General features: G+C 43.6%; 1 long non-coding RNA gene across 1 annotated transcript; it reads left to right on the top strand.

Annotated features, from left to right (window-relative positions):
- Positions 1–1,581: 1,581 nt before the first annotated feature.
- LOC134585702 (uncharacterized) lies at positions 1,582–21,077 on the top strand. The gene is made up of 3 exons (XR_010086541.1): positions 1,582–1,663; positions 15,552–15,723; positions 20,831–21,077. It is a non-coding gene; the product is annotated as an uncharacterized LOC134585702 (long non-coding RNA).
- Positions 21,078–21,376: the final 299 nt, after the last annotated feature.

Here is a 21,376-nt window from a genome sequence, read left to right as displayed (position 1 = left end):
AGACAGCTACACATTAAAGAAGAATACAAGTCAAAGTACAGAAAAAATTTGAAACTGTCAGAATGACAGGTGAAACCAAATAGAACAAAAAGGCAGGTAAAACCTCTAAATATAAATCTAGCACCCCCCAAAAAGGGGAGGAGAGTATACAGTGTGCCAGGGAAACGATGGAACTATCTACAGAGAGAGACTAGGGACATAATAAAAAAGGATCATGCAAATACAAGGTAATATAAGAAAATATATGTATATATAGCCAGATGCAGGAGACCTCCCAAAGCGGGCACAAGCTGGAACCAGTGCCACTCAAGCTTCTCATTGAGACCATGGAGGGACACTGTGTCCAGGAGGTGCACTGTGTACAGGAACCAGTGCCACTCAAGCTTCTCATTGAGACCATGGAGGGACACTGTGTCCAGGAGGTGCATCCAGCGCACCTCTTTTTGGAGGAGCATCTTTTCCCTATTACCTCCTCTCGTAAGTAGAGGTACCCTATCAAGTACTTGATACCGTAGTTGCAACACATTATGTCTCTTTTCCCTAAAATGTCTTGCAACTGGTGCATCAGAGGTCATGTTATGGATAGTTGTTTTGTGTTGGGATACTCGATCTTTGAGGGCACGTATGGTCTTGCCTACATAACCAAGACCACAGGAACATTTAAGTAAATAGACTACAAAGTCTGTTTGGCATGTAAAGAACCCTTTTAAAAGGTGCACAAAGATGCTCTTCATCCACCTGGCCACCCTATAGTTGCTGGCACAGATTCTATTTTTCAACCCTTGGCTATCTTTATAGATCAGCTCTTACAGCCCTTGGTGACATCTGGGAAGTCTTATATTCAAGACACCAAAGATTTTCTCCTAAAAATCAGACAAGTAGATGTAGAGCCCACTGACTTATTGGTGACACTAGATGTGTCAAGCCTTTACACCTCATAATACCTCATAATGAAGGATTGGGGGTGGTACGTGATAAGTTGTCTAGTGTATTAACAAAATTCTAGACTCTGTACATTTGTGACTACGCTTCTGGAGATTGTTCTGAAGAAGAATTTCTTCAGATATTTCACTATCTTCTATGAACAAATTAAAGGAATTGCTATGGGGCGAATATGGCGCCCTCATATGCAAACCTTTTTATGACACACTTTGAGAAGTGGTTTGTGTATCCACACAAACTATTTTGATTATATGCTATTGTGTGGTTAAGATTTATCGACGATTGCTTCATGTTATGGCATGGAACCCGGGCGGAACTTGATGCTTTTCTTGTTTCTGTAAATCAATTCCACAGGGATATACGGTTTACTAGTTCCACCAGCTCTGTAAATTTCTTGGATGTGCAGGTTAGCAAGCATGACGGATTCCTACGTACTGACCTATACACTAAACCAACAGACTCTAACAGTATGTTACATATGAACAGTTTTCATTCCCCTAAACAGATTTCCTCTATCCCATACAGTCAGTTCCTGCGGGTTCGACGCATTGTTAATGATGAAACTATAATTAATGAACGACTGACTGACTTCTCACAAAAATTCTTGGAGAAGGGTTACAACACTCGCCTTATCCGGAAAGCGAAGCGCAAAGCCTTGCGCATGACCCGTGAGGAACTTCTTTCCACACCTGATAGACCCACACACGACAGAATCCCTTTTGTAAGTACTTACTCATCACTTACATTCCAAATTCAGAAAATTGTACGTAAACATTTTTTTTATTGCAATCAGACAGGCAGATTGGACATCTTTTCGAAAAACCTCCATTATTTGCCAATAAACAGGGTCGGTCCATAAGAGATATGGTAGTTAGGGCAGATAATGCGCCCCACAAGACACAGATATTTCTTTCCAAACCTGTATATGGCACTTAACCCTGTCTCAGCTGTAACCATTGTAGCAGAGTTATTAAAGGAGAATTCTGCACCCATCCTAGGACGTGTCTGTCACGAATGCACCCTACTCCAAGAGTGTGCGTGACGTAGTTGTGGTGGTGAAAGGGTTAACGTACACTATTTGTCTTCACTAGACCGGAAATAATGACAAAATCCCCCTTTTTAACACCACCCACACTTAAACATAATAATATAACTATTTCTATTTTAACGTTGCCACCACCAAGACAATTTATAAATGGGGTGCCTTGGTCCCCCAGGTAAATCAACAATAAGTCCCACCAAATATTACTTAGTACAATATTTAAGGAATTACAAAAATACTAACTAGTCTCTTCAGGTAACGTGATTCTTAACCAGACAAAGGCAGAACTTATTAAATGAATGTTTATTATGAACAAAGAATAGTCACAGTGCATATAACAATATATGATAAACAAGTTATTTACACCAACAACAGATAAAAACATAGTTACATAGTTACATAGTTACATAGCTGAAAAGAGACTTGCGTCCATCAAGTTCAGCCTTCCTCACATACCGTGTTTCCCCGAAAATACGCCCTACCCCGAAAATAAGCCCTAGCTTTTCGGGGTGGGCTGCAATATAAGCCCTACCCCGAAAATAAGACCTAGGCAGGGCCGGCGCCTGGCGGCCCTTTAAATGCCTCAGCCGCCTGAGCGCTCTATAGAGAGCGCTCAGACGGCTGCCGCACTGCCTCACCTCCCCTTCCCTGTAGCGTGGCCGAGCTCCTCTACGGTCCGCGACCCGCCCGGACTGACAGGAAGTGCACACTGAGTGTGCACTTCCTGTCAGTCCGGCCGGGTCGCAGACCGGAGAGGAGCTCGGCCACGCTACAGGGGAGGTGAGGAGAAGATTGGAGGGGGGAGGGGGGAATATTACAGAGAGGGAGGGAGGGGGGAGTATTACAGGGAGGGAGGGGGGAGAGTATTACAGGGAGGGAGGGGGGATACTATTACAGGGAGGGAGGGAGGGAGGGAGGGGGGAGAATATTACAGGGAGGGAGGGGGAGAGTATTACAGGGAGGGAGGGGGGGAGAGTATTACAGGGAGGGAGGAGGGATAGTATTACAGGGAGGGAGGGAGGAGGGATAGTATTACAGGGAGGGAGGGAGGGGGGATAATATTACAGGGAGGGAGGGAGGGGGATAATATTACAGGGAGGGAGGGAGGGGGGAGAGTATTACAGGGAGGGAGGGAGGGGGGATAATATTACAGGGAGGGAGGGAGGGGGAGAGTATTACAGGGAGGGAGGGGGGAGAATATTACAGGGAGGGAGGGAGGGGGGATAATATTACAGGGAGGGAGGGGGAGGGTATTACAGGGAGGGAGGGAGGGGAGAATATTACAGGGAGGGGGAGGTGAGGTTACACAGCGCGGACACCGGCTGACAGACTGGCTCTTAGCCCTACCCTGAAAATAAGCCCTAGTGTGTTTTTTGTGATTAAAATTAATATAAGACCCGGTCTTATTTTCGGAGAAACATGGTATGTTTTTTGCTGTTGATCCAAAAGAAGGCAAAAAACCCAGTTTGAAGCACTTCCAATTTTGCAACAAGCTAGGAAAAAAAATCCTTCTTGACCCCAGAATGGCAGTCAGATTTATCCTTGGATCAAGCAGTTATTACCCTACATTGAAAGATTATATCCTTGAATATTCTGTTTTTGCAAGTATGCATCTAGTAGCTGTTTGAACATCTGTATGGACTGATAAACCACTTCTTCAGGCAGAGAATTCCACATCCTGATTGTTCTTACAGTAAAAAAAACCTTTCCTTTGCCTTAGACGAAATCTTCTTTCTTCTAGTCTAAACGCATGACCTCATGTCCTATGTAAAGTCCGGTTTGTGAATAGATTTCCACACAATGGTTTGTATTGGCCTCGAATATATTTGTATAATGTTATCAAATCCCCTCTCAGGTGACGTTTTTCTAAACTAAATAGGTTTAAATTTGTTAACCTTTCTTCATAGCTGATATGTTCCATTACTTTTATTAATTTTGTAGCCCGCCTCTGCACTTTTTCTAGTGCCATAATATCCTTCTTTAGAACAGGTGCCCAAAATTGCACAGCATATTCAATGTGTGGTCTTACCAGTGATTTATAAGGAGGCAAAATGATATTCTCGTCCCGAGAATGAATGCCCTTTTTCATGCATGACAATACCCTACTGGCCTTGGCCACTGCTGATTGACATTGCACATTGTTGCATAGTTTGTTGTCTATAACAATTCCCAAGTCCTTTTCGTGTGTTGTTATCCCTAATTCGCTTCCATTAAGGGTATACGTTGCTTGTGTATTCTTTACGCCGAAGTGCATAACTTTGCATTTTTCAACATTAAATTTAATCTGCCATTTGAGTGCCCAGTCCTCCAGTCTATCTAAATCCCTCTGCAGCAAAGTAATATCTTGCTCACATTGTATTATTTTACAAAGTTTTGTGTCATCTGCAAACACTGAAACATGACTTTCAATGCTGTCTTCAAGATCATTTATAAACATGTTAAATAGAAGGGGTCCCAGAACAGACCCCTGAGGGATACCACTTGCCACCTCTGTCCAGCTTGAAAATTTACCATTAACGACAACTCTTTGTACTCTGTTTTTAAGCCAATGTTCTACCCAAGAACAAGCATTTTCATCTAGACCGATTTCCTTGAGTTTGAACACTAATCTTCTGTGTGGAACTGTATCAAATGCCTTGGCAAAGTCCAAATAGATCACAAAAAGGATAAAATACAGAAGTCCTTATTACTCACTGTAGCAGAGTAGCAGTATAATCACGGTATCTCCGCTGGTAGTCAGGATAAAGCAGGTAAAAAACAGGCAGCGTAATAATAATCCCTCTTCCCCAAGGACTAGACGACACAAAGTCTGGGAGCCAACTGTCAACTGTCAACTGTCAACTGACCTCTGTGGGGGTCCCAGCTTCAAAAGATGTAACCCCTGTTGACCTCAGCAATAACATCTCTGTAATTTGTGCCATTCACTACACAAATTACATTAAAGGATAATATTCCAAGAGTGTAATAATAAATTATACACCCTTGCCGTGACACCTCCCCCAAATAAGAGAAGCAATGGGAAGAGGCTCCTATGCCTGGACCTTGCGCATTAGGTGGAGTCTTCTCCCTGGCGAGACAAACCATCAGCATTGCCATGTGTACTTCCCTTCTTGTGCTGTATGGTAAACTCATATTGCTGGAGAACCAGACTCCACCTGAGGAGTTTCCCATTTGTCCCAGCCACCCCATGTAACCAATGTAGGGGGTTGTGATCAGTAATCACAGTAAACTGGCGCCTGTACAGGTTCGGTTGCAGTTTTTGCAAGGCCCAAACTATGGCCAAACACTCTTTTTCTACACTGGCATAGGCCACTTCCCTAGGTAGCAGCTTCCGGTTGAGATACACAATAGGATGCTCACCCCCCTTCTCATCCACCTGACTCAGCACCGCTCCCAGGCCATAATTAGAGGCATCGGTCTGTACTAAGAACCGTCTGTGGAAATTAGGGGCCTGTAGTATGGGAGAATCAGTAAGGGCCTGTTTTAAGGAGTTGAAGGCCACTTCACACTCAGGTGTCCACTTAATCACTCGTGGGAGTGCTTTCTTAGTGAGATCGGCTAGGGGTTTGGCTAGGGTAATATAATGTGGTACAAACTTCCTATAGTACCCTGCAGTACCCAGGAATGACATCACCTGCTTTTTGGTCTGGGGGCAGGCCAGGCCATTATAGCCTCTACCTCACTGGGCTCAGGGCGAAGCGTCCCCCCTCCCACTCTATGCCCCAGGTACTGAACCTCTGTCATGCCCAGTTGGCACTTACCTGGTTTTATGGTGAGCCCAGCTGCTGCTATGCGGTCCACAACTTGTGTTAAATGGAGCAGGTGTTCCTCCCAAATATCACTGAACACCGCAATAACATCCAGATATGCTACCGCATGCCCCTCCTGTCCCTCTAGCAGGTGATTAACTAGACGTTGGAAGGTGGCAGGGGCATTTTTCATCCCAAAGGGCATCACCCGGAACTCATATAGCCCAAAGGGAGTGATACAGGTGATCTCTCTTGCGCTTCAGGGGTCATGGGGATCTGCCAGTATCCTCGGCTGAGATCCATAATGCTAAGGAACTTGGCTCCAGCTAGTTGGTCTAGCAGTGCATCAATGTGTGGCATAGGATATGCATCAAATGCAGTTACCAGGTTCAACCGCCGGTAGTCCACACAGAATCTAGTGGTCTTCTTGGGGACCAGCACCACTGGGGAGGGCCAGGGGCTGTGAGACTTCCGGATTATACCCAGCTCCAGCATTTCCTATATTTCCCTCCTAATGTCTGCCTTCACTTCTAAGGATACTCTATAGGCAGCCTGTCTGAGGGGATGGTGATCTCCAGTGTCCACGTTATGGGTTACTAGGCATGTCCTGCCAGGCTTCCCTGTGAAGAAACTATGGTAAGGTCTATGGGTCTCAAATAGCTGACTCCTCCCCCCTGTTAGGTGGGTATTAACCTGGGCTACCTCAATGCCCTCTAGATCCCTATCAGGCTCGTGCTCGTCCCCAGGCAGACTACATACGGTTAACACCGTAATCTCCCTGTCATAATAGGCTTTAATCATATTTACGTGATACACCTTTTTCCTCCTTCCCCCCTCATCCAGGGATACCACATAGTTTACATCATTGATCCGCTGCAGAATAGTAAATGGATCCTCCCATGCTGCCTGCAATTTGTTCTGCTTGGTGGGTATCAGCTCAAGAACCTTTTGACCCACTACATACACTCTTTCTCGGGCATCACGGTCATACCACCCCTTCTGCTTGGTTTGGGCAGCCCTCAGATTCTCACACACTTCCCCCATGAAAGTCTGCATTTTGTCCCTAAACCGGAGTACATAATCTGCAATAGAGGTCTTTGGGGCCCCCAACTCTCCTTCCCACCCCTCTCGGATCAGAACTAGGGGGCCGCGCACTCTACGTCCATAGAGGAGCTCAAATGGGGAAAAGCCTGTGGATTCCTATGGCACCTCCCTGTAAGCGAAGAGGAGGTTTGGCAGGTATCGCTCCCAATCCTTCCCCTGTGACTCTACAAAGGTCCTCAGCATCTGCTTGAGGGTCCCATTAAACCTCTCACACAAGCCATTTGTTTGGGGGTGGTAGGGGCTGGTCACTAGATGTTCTACCTGCACAATTTTGCAGAGGGACTGCATCAGATCAGAGGTGAACTGGGGGCCTTGATCGGTTAGCATTTCTCTGGGAAATCCCACACGGGAGAATATGCTTAACAGAGCATCAGCCACCTTGTCAGCCCTGATGGATGATAGGGCTACTGCCTCTGGGTAGCGAGTAGCATAATCTACCACGGTTAATATATATCGCTTGCCCGAACTACTGGGTATGGCAAGGGGACCGACAATATCCACAGCTATTCTCTCAAATGGTTCCCCAATTATAGGAAGGGGTATTAGGGGGGCCTCACCCACTTCCCCAGGCTTTCCCACCCTCTGACATTCAGGGCAGGAACGGCAATAATTTGCCACATCTGTGCCCATACCAGGCCAATAAAAATGGTGGGACAAGCAAGACTTAGTCCGCGCCACCCCTAGGTGCCCAGCCATGGGGATGGCGTGAGCTACATTCAGCAGCTGGTCCCGGTACCTCTGAGGTACCACCAGCTGCCTTTCTGTTACCCAAGGCTCTTGCCCCATAGTAGGAATGGTTTCTCTGTGTAACCTCTCATTATCCCAGTACACTCTCTCCCTATCCCTGCCTGTGAGTGGGTGCCTAGCACGTTCCCTCAATACCTCTAACGTGGGATCTGTCCGTTGGGCCTGCTGGAATTCAGGACACCGCGCCTCGGTCTCAGAGTCAATAGGGGGCTCGGACACAGATTCCTGCCCCTGGACTACAGGAGGGGATGGTAAGGTGCGAGACTCCCTGGTTGCCCCATATGGGTGCTATCCTGTTGACATACGCTCTGAGTCTGCAGACTGCGGCAGGCCCTGCTCCCTACTCGGGTAAGACTGCTGCCGGGTTACCACAGCTACAGTGGAAACCTCTGTCTCCCCCTCCCCGTGATTTGCACTTGGCACATCCTCACAGGGTACCACAGACAAGTTTGGTTCTGGCACAGACTGATACACACACTCACTCTGCCCTCCTGCCCAGTGACTCTGTCTTGGCACACTCTCACATCGTATTGAGGACATATCTGGTTCTGGCACAGACTGGCACACATGCTCGCTCTGCCCTCCCTCCCAGCAAAATTGTCTTCATACCTTGTTACACGATTCCACAGACACCCTGGGCTCTGGCACAGACTGACATACATTCTGACCTCCCTCCAAGCACAGTAATTTACATAAACATTTGCACCCTGTCCTTTCCACAGCAGGGCCCTTACAGGGCTTTGGTTGGTAACACATATCACTCTCAGGCACATACTGGGATAACAACCTACCTAAGTTGGTACCAAGCAATACATTTGTAGGAATATTATCCGATACCCCCACGTCCCTCAGACCCCTGCCCGCTCCCCAATCCAAATATACACGTGCCATTGGCACTGCAGGACGTATTCCCCCAATCCCTTTTACAGCTAAAGTCCTGCCAGGAATGAAGTCCTCAGAGCGCACTAGCTCTGGACGCACAAGAGTAACATCTGCCCCAGTGTCCCTGAGTCCCACAGTTACCTTCTCTCCCACTGTAACAGGCTGCAGGTTCACATTGTTGTTGCCCTCTGACTTGGTCACGAACTACACAGAAGATGGGGCTCTTGCAGGTTGGACCCCTCCGGATGAGGGTGCTGGCCTCCTTTTCTCTGGGCAGGTATTCCTCAAGTGCCCCATTCAGTTGCAAATAAAACATCTGTGACTATCTCCTTGCGCAGACATGGCACTAGCTCCCCCTCTCCCTGAGGTAGGAGCTGAAACAAAAGATGGCCCGCTAGGCCTGGTGATGGGGAGTCGTGGTGGTGTGGTCCTCCAGCTGGATGTTCCCTTGGCAAAACCTCTGCTCTGGTCCACTGTTGCTCGATTGGCAGTGTGGAAATCTGTCAGCTCGCCCGTCTCCAATGCCGTTTTGGGGTTCCGATCCAGCAACCATTCCTGTACATCGGCTGGGCAGAGCTGCAAAAACTGTTCTTTTATTAACAAGTCTTGCAAACTTTCCAAAGTGGTTATCTCTAGCCCTGTAGTCCACTGTCGGAATGCTGTCGCCAGGTGCCCCACAACTGCTGCATAACTTTCTGTGGGATGCTTTTGCAAAGTCCTGAATTTCTTTCGGTACACCTCAGGAGTAAGGTTGTACCGTTTTTGCAAGGCAGCCTTAATCACATCATAGTCCTGGTCAAATTCTGCTGGAAGCGCAGCAAATGCTTCCAGTGCAGGACCTCTGAGACCAGGGGTGAGGTATTTTGCCCACTGGTCCTTTGGTAGCTGGTACTGCCTGCAAACCTTTTCAAAAGTGCGCAGAAAAACATCCAAATCACCATCTTTGTCCAAAGTTGGAAACTTCTCTGCACATGGTTTGGGTTCTCTCTGGCAGCTTGTCGCTCCACGGCCTCTCTCGCAGCCTGCCGCTCTGCAGCCTCTCTCTCCCTCTCAGCGGCCTCTCTCTCCCTGCCACAGCCTCTCTCTCCCTCTCAGCTACAGGTATCTCCTTTGCAGAGTTTGAGGCATCACTTTGCACCGCTTGTTGCATATCATAGTCCACCAGTGCTTGTAATAGTTCCTCTTTTGTTTTTCCCCGACAGGGAATAGATCTCTCTCAGCAAAGCTGGGCTACCGCTGCCTTGGATTGCGCCTGGTACTCCATTTGGTAAATAAAAGATAGCAAAGAAAAAACAGAGAGGGGGGGGGGGGACTTTTGAGGTGTAAATATATTATATATGCACTGAGTTCAGCCTTTGGAAATTGAGACACAATTTCTTTTAGTGCCTGGATTAACCAACAAATCCAGCAACACTAAAATCGGGTACAAAAAGATGAAAACTCTTTTTAATTATCCCACCGCTATGCCACCAATTTGTCACGAACGCACCCTACTCCAAGAGTGTGCGTGACGTCGTTGTGGTGGTGAAAAGGTTAAAGTACACTATTTGTCTTCACTAGACCGGAAATAATGGCAAAATCCCCCTTTTTAACACCACCCACACTTAAACATAATAATATAACTATTTCTATTTTAACGCTGCCACCACCAAGACAATTTATAAATGGGGTGCCTTGGTCCCCCAGGTAAATCAACAATAAATCCCACCAAATATTACTTAGTACAATATTTAAGGAATTACAAAAATACTAACTAGTCTCTTCAGGTAACGTGATTCTTAACCAGACAAAGGCAAAACGTATTAAATTAATGTTTATTATGAACAAAGAATAGTCACAGTGCATATAACAATATATGATAGACAAGATATTTACACCAACAACAGATAAAAACAAAAAGGATAAAATACAGAAGTCCTAATTACTCACTGTAGCAGAGTAGCAGTATAATCACGGTATCTCCGCTGGTAGTCAGAATAAAGCAGGTAAAAAACAGGCAGCGTAATAATAATCCCTCTTCCCCAAGGACTAGATGACACAAAGTCTGGGAGCCAACTGTCAACTGTCAACTGTCAACTGTCAACTGACCTCTGTGGAGGTCCCAGCTTCAAAATATGTAACCCCTTGTGGCGAAACCGACCTCTCCACGTGTCCTTGGAGGGGGCTGCTTGCCCGCCTCTTGCTTTTGGACTATGGATCAGACTTTATGTGAATGTGTTAACCCAGATAGCTATGCCATGGAGCCCATTCGTGTAGTTAAAGACTTCGGCTCCATGGCAAGTGAACTGTGTGAATAGGATCTGCGCGCTATTCTGTAGTTTTGTGCGCTCAGATCCCAGCTATCTGGGGATAGGTGAAATGTCTGTGTGTTATGTGTAAAAGGTGAATTTATGTATTTTAAAGTGTTTTACTGTCTTTGTGTCCCCATGTGCTCAATTGAGTCTGTCTCTGTGCTGGGAGGTAATTGGATTACTTCTCCAGGAGAGAAGGCTCTGTAAAACCGGTCTGAGCTGGAAAGCTAGGGGTTTTAAAATATACTTTACTAACTTTTGAACCCCCTGGTCTGATCCATGCCATTTTTTAATATGTTGTTCCCCTGAATGGATTGATTGTGGATATGTGAATGTGATGTATGGTTTTGAAGTTATAAATATTGTGTAAAAAGTATATTTTAAACTGTATGAATAATGGGATTATGTGTCACACTAAGGGGAGGGGATGTGTGGGAGGTAACATCTATTGGTTATTTTATGCCTCCCCCTGGGTGTGGCCTGTAAGTGTACAATTGTAATAAAAGCCAAGTTGGATGTGCCAGTCCAGAGTTCCTGCTTAACCCTCAAAGTGAAGTGTCGACTCATTATTGGGGGAGGATTTATTGTATGCTGTTCCAGTTTGACTGCTAGGAGTGTAAACCTATTCGTATGGTTTCCTATTCAACTGTCTACAGCATTCATATGCTTCAGAGGATTTAGACGCTTCTCTGATTCGGTGATTGTGGTGTCTGCTGCAGTGCTTGGAGTCCTCAGGGAGTGCTAGGAGCATCCTTTAACGGAGGTACGGAATCCGTTACACCCCTGTTGACCTCAGCAATAACATCTCTGTAATTTGTGCCATTTACTACACAAATTACATTAAAGGATAATATTCCAAGGGTGTAATAATAAATTATACACCCTTGCCGTGACAGGGTCAACAGATCAAATTAAAAGGGTTCTTTACATGCCAAACAGACTTTGTAGTCTATTTACTTAAATGTGATCAATAATAAAACAAGATATTCTGTGTTAACAGGCGCTTAAAACAAGATTTAACAGGTGCTCTTAATACAGCCGCTCTCACACAAAATGTGGGACCTCTCCAATCCTACTGTAATCAAAATGTAAAAAACACTATTTCCACAACCAGTGTGTAGTAGTGAAGGTGTGTAGCGCTAAATAATATTCACTTACTCCCCAGATTTCTTTAGGGGTATAGATAATCTTCTGGTAGCTCGGAAAAATTGTAGAAATATATACTGTATTGCAAATAATGAAAAATATAGAATGGAAGGAGAACTATTACCTTGTAACTGCAGATGGTAATTCACTGTATACAATAATTTCCCATACGAAAGGTTGTGAGGCAACAAAGCACTTTTTGGAACTTTCTAAGAAATTTCCACAAGAACAAATAGAGTTCATAACAGAAGGGATCAATTGGATTTTGACCAATAATTACTTTTGGTATGGTGAGCAGATCTTTTTACAAATTTGCGGATGGCGATGGGCACGAGGTTCGCACCCAGCTATGCGAATCTGTTTATGGCACTGGGAAGAAGAGTATATTTATAAAGACCATAGATGGGATGCGAACCTCGTGCCCTATCGCCGTTACATTGACGATATATTTTTTATTTGGGATGGAGATGAGATATCATTAACTCAGTTTTTAAACCATCTTAATGCAAACGAATGGGGTATTAAGCTTACAAGCAATTTTAGTAAAAGCTCTGTAGAATTTTTAGATCTTAATATTTATGTGGAGCAAAATATATTAAAGACTTGTACTCACTTCAAGAAGGTTGACGTTAACAGCTATATAGGGGAGAATAGTTGCCATTTCTCCCCTTGGTTGTTGAATGCCCCTAAGGCACAATTACTTAGAGTTAAGAGAAACTGTACGGACCAGCACAAATTTGTATAACAATCAGAGAAAATAATTAAAGATTTCAGGGAAAAAGGATATAAAGATGACCTCCTAAAAAAAGCCTTTACAGAAGTGAAACATGAAGATAGAACAAAGCTACTAGAGTATAAAGGGACCAGAGAAAGTACAGAACTGCAAAATGTGAAATTAATCTGTGATTTTAACCACAACAGTTGGCGTTTAAAGAAAATCGTCCAAAAATATTGGCCAATACTGAAAAATGACCCTATGTTAAACTCAATTCTTCCAGATAGGCCTGATATAGTATATTGAGGTGTACCAAACCTTAAAAGCACTTTAACAAAGAACCATATACCCATGAGGAAACTAACAAATCAGTTTTTTAAAGAGAAAATTTTTTTTTATGGATGTGGCATAAGAGACTAGTAAGGGAATTTCGTGCACAGGAGAAGGATAGAAATTTTAAAATTAAACAAGTAATGACCTATCACACAAATAAAGTGATCTATATGGTTACATGCCCTTGCGGGTTAATGTGTGTGGGGAGGACCACGAGAACTTTAAACACTAGAATTGAAGAACATATTAGGAACATAAGAAACGGGTTCCTGAAACATAGAGTGTCCTTGCATTTTAAGAACTGTCACAATAGTAATCCACATCTAATGGAGTTCACGGGAATACAAAAAATAATTGGAAACTGGAGATGTGGTGATCCTATAAAACAAATTGGACAAACAGAGATGAGATGGATTTTTAATTTAAACACCATGCAGCCCTATGGTCTTAATGATGATTTTGAATGATGCCACTTTTTATGATTTTTTAAATAAATTAAATTTAATATTTTAGTAGATTTTTAAATATTTTTAAAATCCCCCTTTTTTATATTATATTAATTTATTTTTTATATATCAAGTTGGTTCTAAGTGGGGAAATCATCATTAATTCGATGTATTGGTTCTGGGCAGAAGGATTTGAGATTTATGGCCCCTTTATGAGTATAATAGATATGTGGTTTATTTATGTATTCTTTTAGAAATGGAAATGTATAATAACTATTGCACAGAAATTTTACTGATTATTGTATTTTTATCTGTGTTCTATAATGCTCAAATATGAGCATAACACTTTTTAGAATGAAATGAAGATAAAGAACTATACTATGGACGTTCCTCTAATTTGCCAGCACTTTGCCAATAAGTGAAATGGATGAAAGATGTGATTAAGGGAATTTGAGAGAGGTGGGACTCGATCACGAATTCACAAAACAGGAAGTGACGTTGAAAAACCCGAGACGGATGTAACCGGACATAAAGAAGAGGGAATACTACCCTCCCAAGTTCCCGGAAGTGACGTCACATGCACGGTCATATGTGCGTGCGCGATGACGTCGCCGTTGTGGGATAGAGCAACACAGCTGTGCGAATGTACCCTCCCCCATAGCAACGCCCGTGATTGGTCGGTAGATGATTCTTTGCCACCAATCAGGGCGGAAGGTGGGGAATTTAATCGGAATGGAACAGGATGGAAGCTACCAATTGAGAAAGCCAAATGGAATCGGCGAAACGCGTTTTGGACTTACTAATGTATGTATTAGATTGATTTTAATTGTTTATGCAATAAATGCTTTTTAATTTGATATACATGCATTTGGAGCTTCTTCCATCCTGCTGAAAGAGGGAGTGAGTTATCCCTAAACTAACTCATCTATTCATACACTTAGAGCCAGGTTACAGGCTCTCAACCAGGTGAGGAGTAACCTTTACCTTTGTGTATATATATATATATATTATTGTCACTGTGACCATAAGGATTTCAACACCAGGGCGAGTTCTCCCTGTTCTTCTTTCTTTTTTTGAGGAATACCCTCTATCTGGATCCAGAGGTGTGTGTCACCTTAATGACAGAAAGCGAGAGTGATTAGAGCCAATCCAAATAGGCTCTGAACCACATGAGTGCTTCTTAATTATACGGTGTATAACCACGTTTATAAATTGAAATACACTATATATTTCTACAATTTTTCCTAGCTACCAGAAGATTATCTATACCCCTAAAGAAATCTGGGGAGTAAGTGAATATTATTTAGCGCTACACACCTTCACTACTACACACTGGTTGTGGAAATAGTGTTTTTTACATTTTTATTTACTTAAATGTCCCTGTGGTCTTGGTTATGTAGGCAAGACCATACGTGCCCTCAAAGATCGGGTATCCCAACACAAAACAACTATCCGTAACATGACCTCTGATGCACCAGTTGCAAGACATTTTAGGGAAAAGAGACATAATGTGTCGCAACTACGGTATCAAGTACTTGATAGGGTCCCTCTACTTACGAGAGGAGGTAATAGGGAAAAGATGCTCCTCCAAAAAGAGGTGCGCTGGATGCACCTCCTGGACACAGTGTCCCTCCATGGTCTCAATGAGAAGCTTGAGTGGCACTGGTTCCTGTAGATGCATCCAGCTTGTGCCCGCTTTGGGAGGTCTCCTGGATCTGGCTATATATACATATATTTTCATTTATTACCTTGTATTTGCATGGTCTTTTTTTTTATTATGTCCCTAGTCTCTCTATGTAGATAGTTCCATCTTTCCCTGGCACACTGTATACTCTCCTCCCCTTTTTGGGGGGTGCTAGATTTATATTTAGAGGTTTTACCTGCCTTTTTTTCTATTTGGTTTCACCTGTCATTCTGACAGTTTCACATTTTTTTTCTGTATTTTGACTTGTATTCTTCTTTAATGTGTAGCTGTCTGGCAATTTTCCAAGTCCCCATAAGCTTTACTGGAGCTTTATGCTCCTTATTTACAAATTACTGCTTGCTCTTGTTCATTTTGATGAGTGTTTTCGTTTTTTCCTGCTAGTATTATAAGCTTGTGCTCTATTTGCATTACTATACAGACAGTTTCCTGTTTACTGCTCCGTTTCCTAGCAACGGAATGTGATGATGTTACACACAATGGGCGTGTCTGCTGATGTCATCACACACAGACCAACTGAACCAGGAAGTGACTAGAGACTATGAACATGCTGGAAACATGGAGATTGTCAGTTTCAGCTGCTGTTAATTTGCATTATTGTTGGTGGGTGGGACTCTTTTGAATGTAAGCATTTATTTTACTTGTATATATTGTCTGTACTGCTTGTATTGTGTAGGACATTAGCACTGAGGAAGGGCTTGTTGCCCGAAACGTTTATTTATATTGTGTCCTCTTATAAACGGCAGTAGCACCTGGGTGTGCACTACCTACTTGATGCGCAGAACTCCATTTTTTGTCTTTCACCTAAATAAGTTTAATTCTAACATCTCTATTAAGGAAAAAAAAAGTGATGGAGGCTTTGAGTAGAGATACCTCAATAATTATAAAGCCCGCCGACAAAGGTGGAGGAGTTGTCATACAGGAATAAAGATGTTTACTTACATGAAGTAAAAAAAACAATTGGATGATATTAATACATATCTAAAGCTAAGGAAGGACCCAATAAGTGAGATTAAAGTAAAATATCATTGTTTTCTAGAAAAAGTAGTAGAAACAAAAATATTGAATCAAAATTAGTGTTCTTTCCTTTCCCTGGAGAACCCAAGAGTGCCTGTTATTTATACACTTCCGAAGTTGCACAAAGATCCCATCCATCCCCCGGGGAGACCCATAGTATCTGGGATTAATTCTATTCTGTCAGCCCTGTCACAGTATATTGATGCACATTTGCAACCATTAGTCAGAGGATGTCCGTCATTTTTACAGGACTCTATGTGTCTTTTTTTTATTTTTTATGATTCTTTATTTTGCAATGACAATAGTGATCACATAATGTACAGTGTGGCTTATGCAAAAGCCCAATTGTGGTTCAGTGCTATACATACGAGTAGAAACAGTGGCTCACAATATATTCCATACATTTTACACTTGTTTTGTAGCTGTTCATTGTCATTGTTTTTAGCCAGAAAAGAAATCAAAACATTGTGAAGTAACTTTTTTAACTTGTTTGGGAGTAGAACATAGGGCCGGAGTACCGGCTAGTTCGGCCTTCTGGTGAAGAACTAGGATGTTGAGAAGGAGGGGGGGGGGGGGTGTCTTGGTCTTTTGTTTTAGGTAGCACTTCCCCTGTCTGTCTCTGTGTCATTGTTGGTCAATGTAATTTTCCCAGGTGAAAATTGTGGAGCCCCGTATTTGGGCTGTGAGCTTGTCCATGAGGTGGCATTCTTTGATTTTATTGAGTACTGTGGTCATTGGAGGTGTGTTTGGTTGTAGCCAGGTCTGGGCCAGGGCCCGTCTGGCTGCTAGGGCTATTTTGTTGAGTAGTTGTTGGTCTGGTCTGGGCCAATCGTCTAGGGGTCTGGCCAGTAGGAATGTCCATGGATTTAGTTTTACCGGTCTGGCTAGAATTTGGGCTGATAATGTTTGTATTTCCACCCAGAAAAGTTTTACTTTGGGGCAGTGCCACCACATGTGGGTGTACGTCTCTTTCTCTCTGCAGTTTCGCCAGCAGAGGTCGGTAGGTGTCTTTTTCATATGGTATAGTTGGACTGGGGTGGTATACCACCGGAACATTGTTTTGTACGACTGTTCCTGCTGTAGGACACATATGGATGTTTTGGAGTTGGTCTCCCATATGTCCTGCCAGTCGACTCCCTCTAGGGTTTCCCCCAGGTCAGTTTCCCACTTGTCTGTATTGTGGAGGTCGCCCCATTCTCGTGTGGTGGAGCAGGGATGGGAGTAAAGCTGGGTGATCATGCCCCTTTGGTATTGTTCTGCTTGGCAGATTTTTTCGAAGAAGGTCTGTTTGGCTTTGGCGGCAGCTTTCACCGGTGTTTGGGCGGCATAGTGTCTGAGTTGAAGATAGCGAAAGAAGTCTGTAGGGGCCAGGGTCACCCTAGTTTGTAGTTCTGGGAAGGAGATAATTGTGTCGCCTACATATAGTTGGTGGACTCGTTGGAGGCCAGCTCTCTCTCGAGGCCCCTAAAGTCCCTGGGTCTCATGCCTGGTAGAAAGGCCCGATTGCGATATAAAGGGGTGGGGGGAGGATGTGGTTGTTAGTTCATACTTAAGGGCGAACCTGTCCCATACCTGGATGGAGTTGGTGATGGAGGGGCATGCTGTTCTTGGGAGTGCTCTGTGCTCCTTCGGGGTCCAGATATAGAATTGTGGGAGGTCTGATTTCATAAGGAGTGATTCTAGATCGACCCACCTTCTAGTTTCTGGGGGCGTGTGCCATAGGGCTATCTGCGCCAGTTGGGCTGCAATGTAATAGAAGTGTAGGTGGGGTAGTCCCAAGCCTCCTCTGGTTTTGGGTCGGTATAGGATGTTGCGGGAAACTCTATGCCTCTTGTTTTGCCATATAAATCGGTCGATTGCTTGTTGTAGGGGAACCAGGTCATGTTTGGTTATAGGAATGGGCAGGGCTTGAAATAGGAATAGGATACGGGGCAGGACATTCATTTTAATCGAATGTATTCTCCCTATCCATGATATGGGTTTTTCCGCCCAGGTCTCCGGGTCCGATATGAGTTTGGCTATCATGGGCGTGTAGTTTAGTCTGTGTAGCGCAGATGGTTCTGCCGATAGTTTAATTCCGAAGTATGTGAGGTGTTTGGGTGGGACGCGGATGTGGTGGTCAGAGGTGATTTGGGCGATGTCCGTCCGTGGGAGGTGGAGTGGGAGAGCGCATTACTTCTCCATGTTTACTTTGTAACCCGAGAGGGTGCCGTATGTCTGTAGAAGTGGGAGTAGAGCTTGTATGGATGGAATGGGGTTGGTTAGGGTTAGGAGGACGTCGTCTGCGTATGCGGACACTAGATATTCCTGGTCCTCTATCTTGGACCCTGTGATCAGTGGGTGTTCCCTGATCGTTTGGAGGAGTGGTTTGAGCGTTAGCACAAAAAGTAATGGCGATAGGGGGCATCCTTGTCGGGTGCCGTTGGTTATGTTGAATTGAGGGCAGTTTGCCCCTGTTATCTTTATTTGTGCTGATACGTCTGTGTATAGTGCGCATATCGCTGTAATGAATGGTGGGGGTAAGTTTAAATGTTCTAGGAGAGTGAACATGTAAGGCCAGTTTACTCGGTCGAACGCCTTTTCGGCGTCGAGGGAAAGGGCAATGGCCGTGGTTTTGCCCGTGGTCAGTGTCCAGATTATGTCAATGTTTCGTTGTGTGTTTTCGAATAGTTGTCTGCCTGGGATGAATCCGACTTGCTCTGGGTGGATTAAGTGCACCATGTATGGGTTGAGTCTTGTGGCTAGTATTTTGGCGAAAATTTTGCTGTCATGGTTTATGAGTGAGATGGGTCGGTATGCTTCTGGTTGGGTGTGGTCTTTGTCCGGTTTGGGGAGAAGTATAATGTTTGCCTGCGTCATGTCTTTGTTCGGTGGGGTCCCTGTCATTAGATCTTGAAATAGGGCTTCCATGTGCGGGAGTAGTTCCTCCCGGAAGGTTTTGTAGTAGCTTCCCTCAAATCCATCTGGACCGGGGGCTTTGTTGCTTTTAAGGGAGGAGATAGCTGCGCCTATTTTGTCTTTGGTTATCTGCGACTAGTTCTACTATGGCGATTGTGTAGAGTTTGGGCAGTTTCAGGTGGGATAGAAATTCAGAGGTAGCTTGTTGGACGTTTGCGCTGGATGTGCCGCCGTGTGGTGAGTGATTGTACAGTGCTTTGTAGAAGGCCGTGAAGGTGCGAGCTATCTCGGTCGGTGAGGTTTTAAATGAGCCGTCTGGGGCTCTTATTGCGGTAATATGGGGGTGGCTTGTTCTGGGTCGCAACGTGCGGGTGAGTAAGGTGTCCATTTCATTGGACTTGTCGTAGTATGTCCTTTTGGTCCAGGTCATAGCACCTGCAGTTTTGTCTACTAGTAGCCGTCTAATGGCGAGGCGTGTGTCGTGGAGGTGTTGGAATGCTTGTAGAGTTTGTCCTGTGCACCCATGCCGCGGGACCTGTTTAGCCCCGGGCGCGTACTTCTGTCCGCGGCCGGGGATGGGGTGGCGTTGAGGTCTCCTTCCAATAGTACCACTCCATTGGGCAGCGAGTGGACCATATCGGACATGCAGTTCCAGAACTGAGGTGTCGGGGTGTTAGGGGCATAGATGTTGATCAGGTGTATGGGTTGTGAGTGAATGCAGCCTGTTGCCAGAATATATCTGTAAACAAAAGGGATATTCCGAGGAAAAATTACAACAGAAGATTAATCAAGTCTTAGAATCTGATAGGGGTCAACTTTTAAAGTACAAAGAAAAAAACATCTCACAAGAGAATAATTAAATCCCCCTTATTTTTAAATATGCAAGCAATATTCATTGTCTTAAAAGAATTATTAATAGAAATTGGCACATTCTAACACAACATCATGATATTTCAAATTATATAGGGCCAAAACAAAGGTTTGTTTTTAGAGGATCAAAAATTTTTAGACAAACTTAACCACAAGCTTTATTGAAAAACAGAAATCAAAAAACTTTTTTTCCAGTTGGGCAGAAATTCAGAAAGGTTTCTATCATTGCAGAACTTGCAATGCATGCAAAAATTCTAATTGTAACAATAAAACTATAAAGAGTTTTACATCCAAAACGACTAGAAGATCGTATAATATAAAACGCCCCATCGCATGTCAATCAAAAGGAGTTATTTATTTATTATCATGTGAATGTGGGCTTCAATATGTGGGTAAAACTACCAGGGCACTTAATATAAGAATTAGTGAACATATAAGAAATATAAAGAGAGGCTTCACTAACCATAGTGTGTCAAAATTTTTTTAGATAAACATAACTCTGATTCAAAAAAATTTGAATTTTGTGCAATAGAAAAAGTTACCATGCATTGGAGAGGGTGGGATTATAATAATGAAGTCTGCAGAAAACAAAATGGATTTTTGAATCACGCACTTTAACCCCAAAAGGATTGAACATAGATTTTGAAATGAATTCCATTTTATAATCTAGCCCTTTTAAATAGAAATTTATTATTTATTTCCATTTTTTATTAAGCTTTTAATGGTCCTTTTTTTATACAAAATGTCCCTTATCTATTTATTTATTTCTTGGGTTGTATATATATATATATATTGTATACATTTATTACACTGAGATTTTTATGAAGTGGTGATGTGTATGTCTTTTTTAATGTGTGGTTATTAGTTTGTATTAATATGTACTTTTATATCCTTTATGAACGTTTTTACATGGCTTTTGGGACTTTCGCCCTTTTCCAAAATGGAGGCTTATAATATACAAGGTATTCCATAATACCAAAAAACTTTGAGCACTAATGGTATGAACACTCCTCCCTCTTTCTGGATTGGAATTCGTATGTATTACACGAAGATGGGAGGAGCGTCCCGTCTCAAGTAGAGGATGCGGCCAGCCTATAACAATGCTGGCGGTAGCACGTCACCGGGAGATGTCACATGACTCCGAAAACCGGAAGCGGACGTCACCGGAAAAGGACCTGCAGCCATCTTCTATAGCCGGAGACTGTAGTTAATGGACATTTTTATGTTATATGCCCATAGACATAATGTATGTCTATATGACATGCAGAAAACCGGAAGAACCACCATCTTAGTGGTGGCGGGTTGCTTCCGGTCAATGCCATATTTGGAAATGTAATAATCCCAATTAGCCTCTACACCTGTAACCCCACACCCTTTAGGGGGTATATATAGGTGAACAGACTATGGGAAAAATATGCTGCACTTGAGGAAGACCCCAAGAGGTAGAAACGCATTGTGTTTTGTGGATGAAACTTATTTGTTATTTTCTATT

The sequence above is a fragment of the Pelobates fuscus genome, chromosome 2, assembly GCF_036172605.1.
Source record: "Pelobates fuscus isolate aPelFus1 chromosome 2, aPelFus1.pri, whole genome shotgun sequence".
Classification (NCBI taxonomy): Eukaryota; Metazoa; Chordata; class Amphibia; order Anura; family Pelobatidae; genus Pelobates; species Pelobates fuscus.
This window is presented reverse-complemented; position numbering and strand designations above follow the sequence as displayed.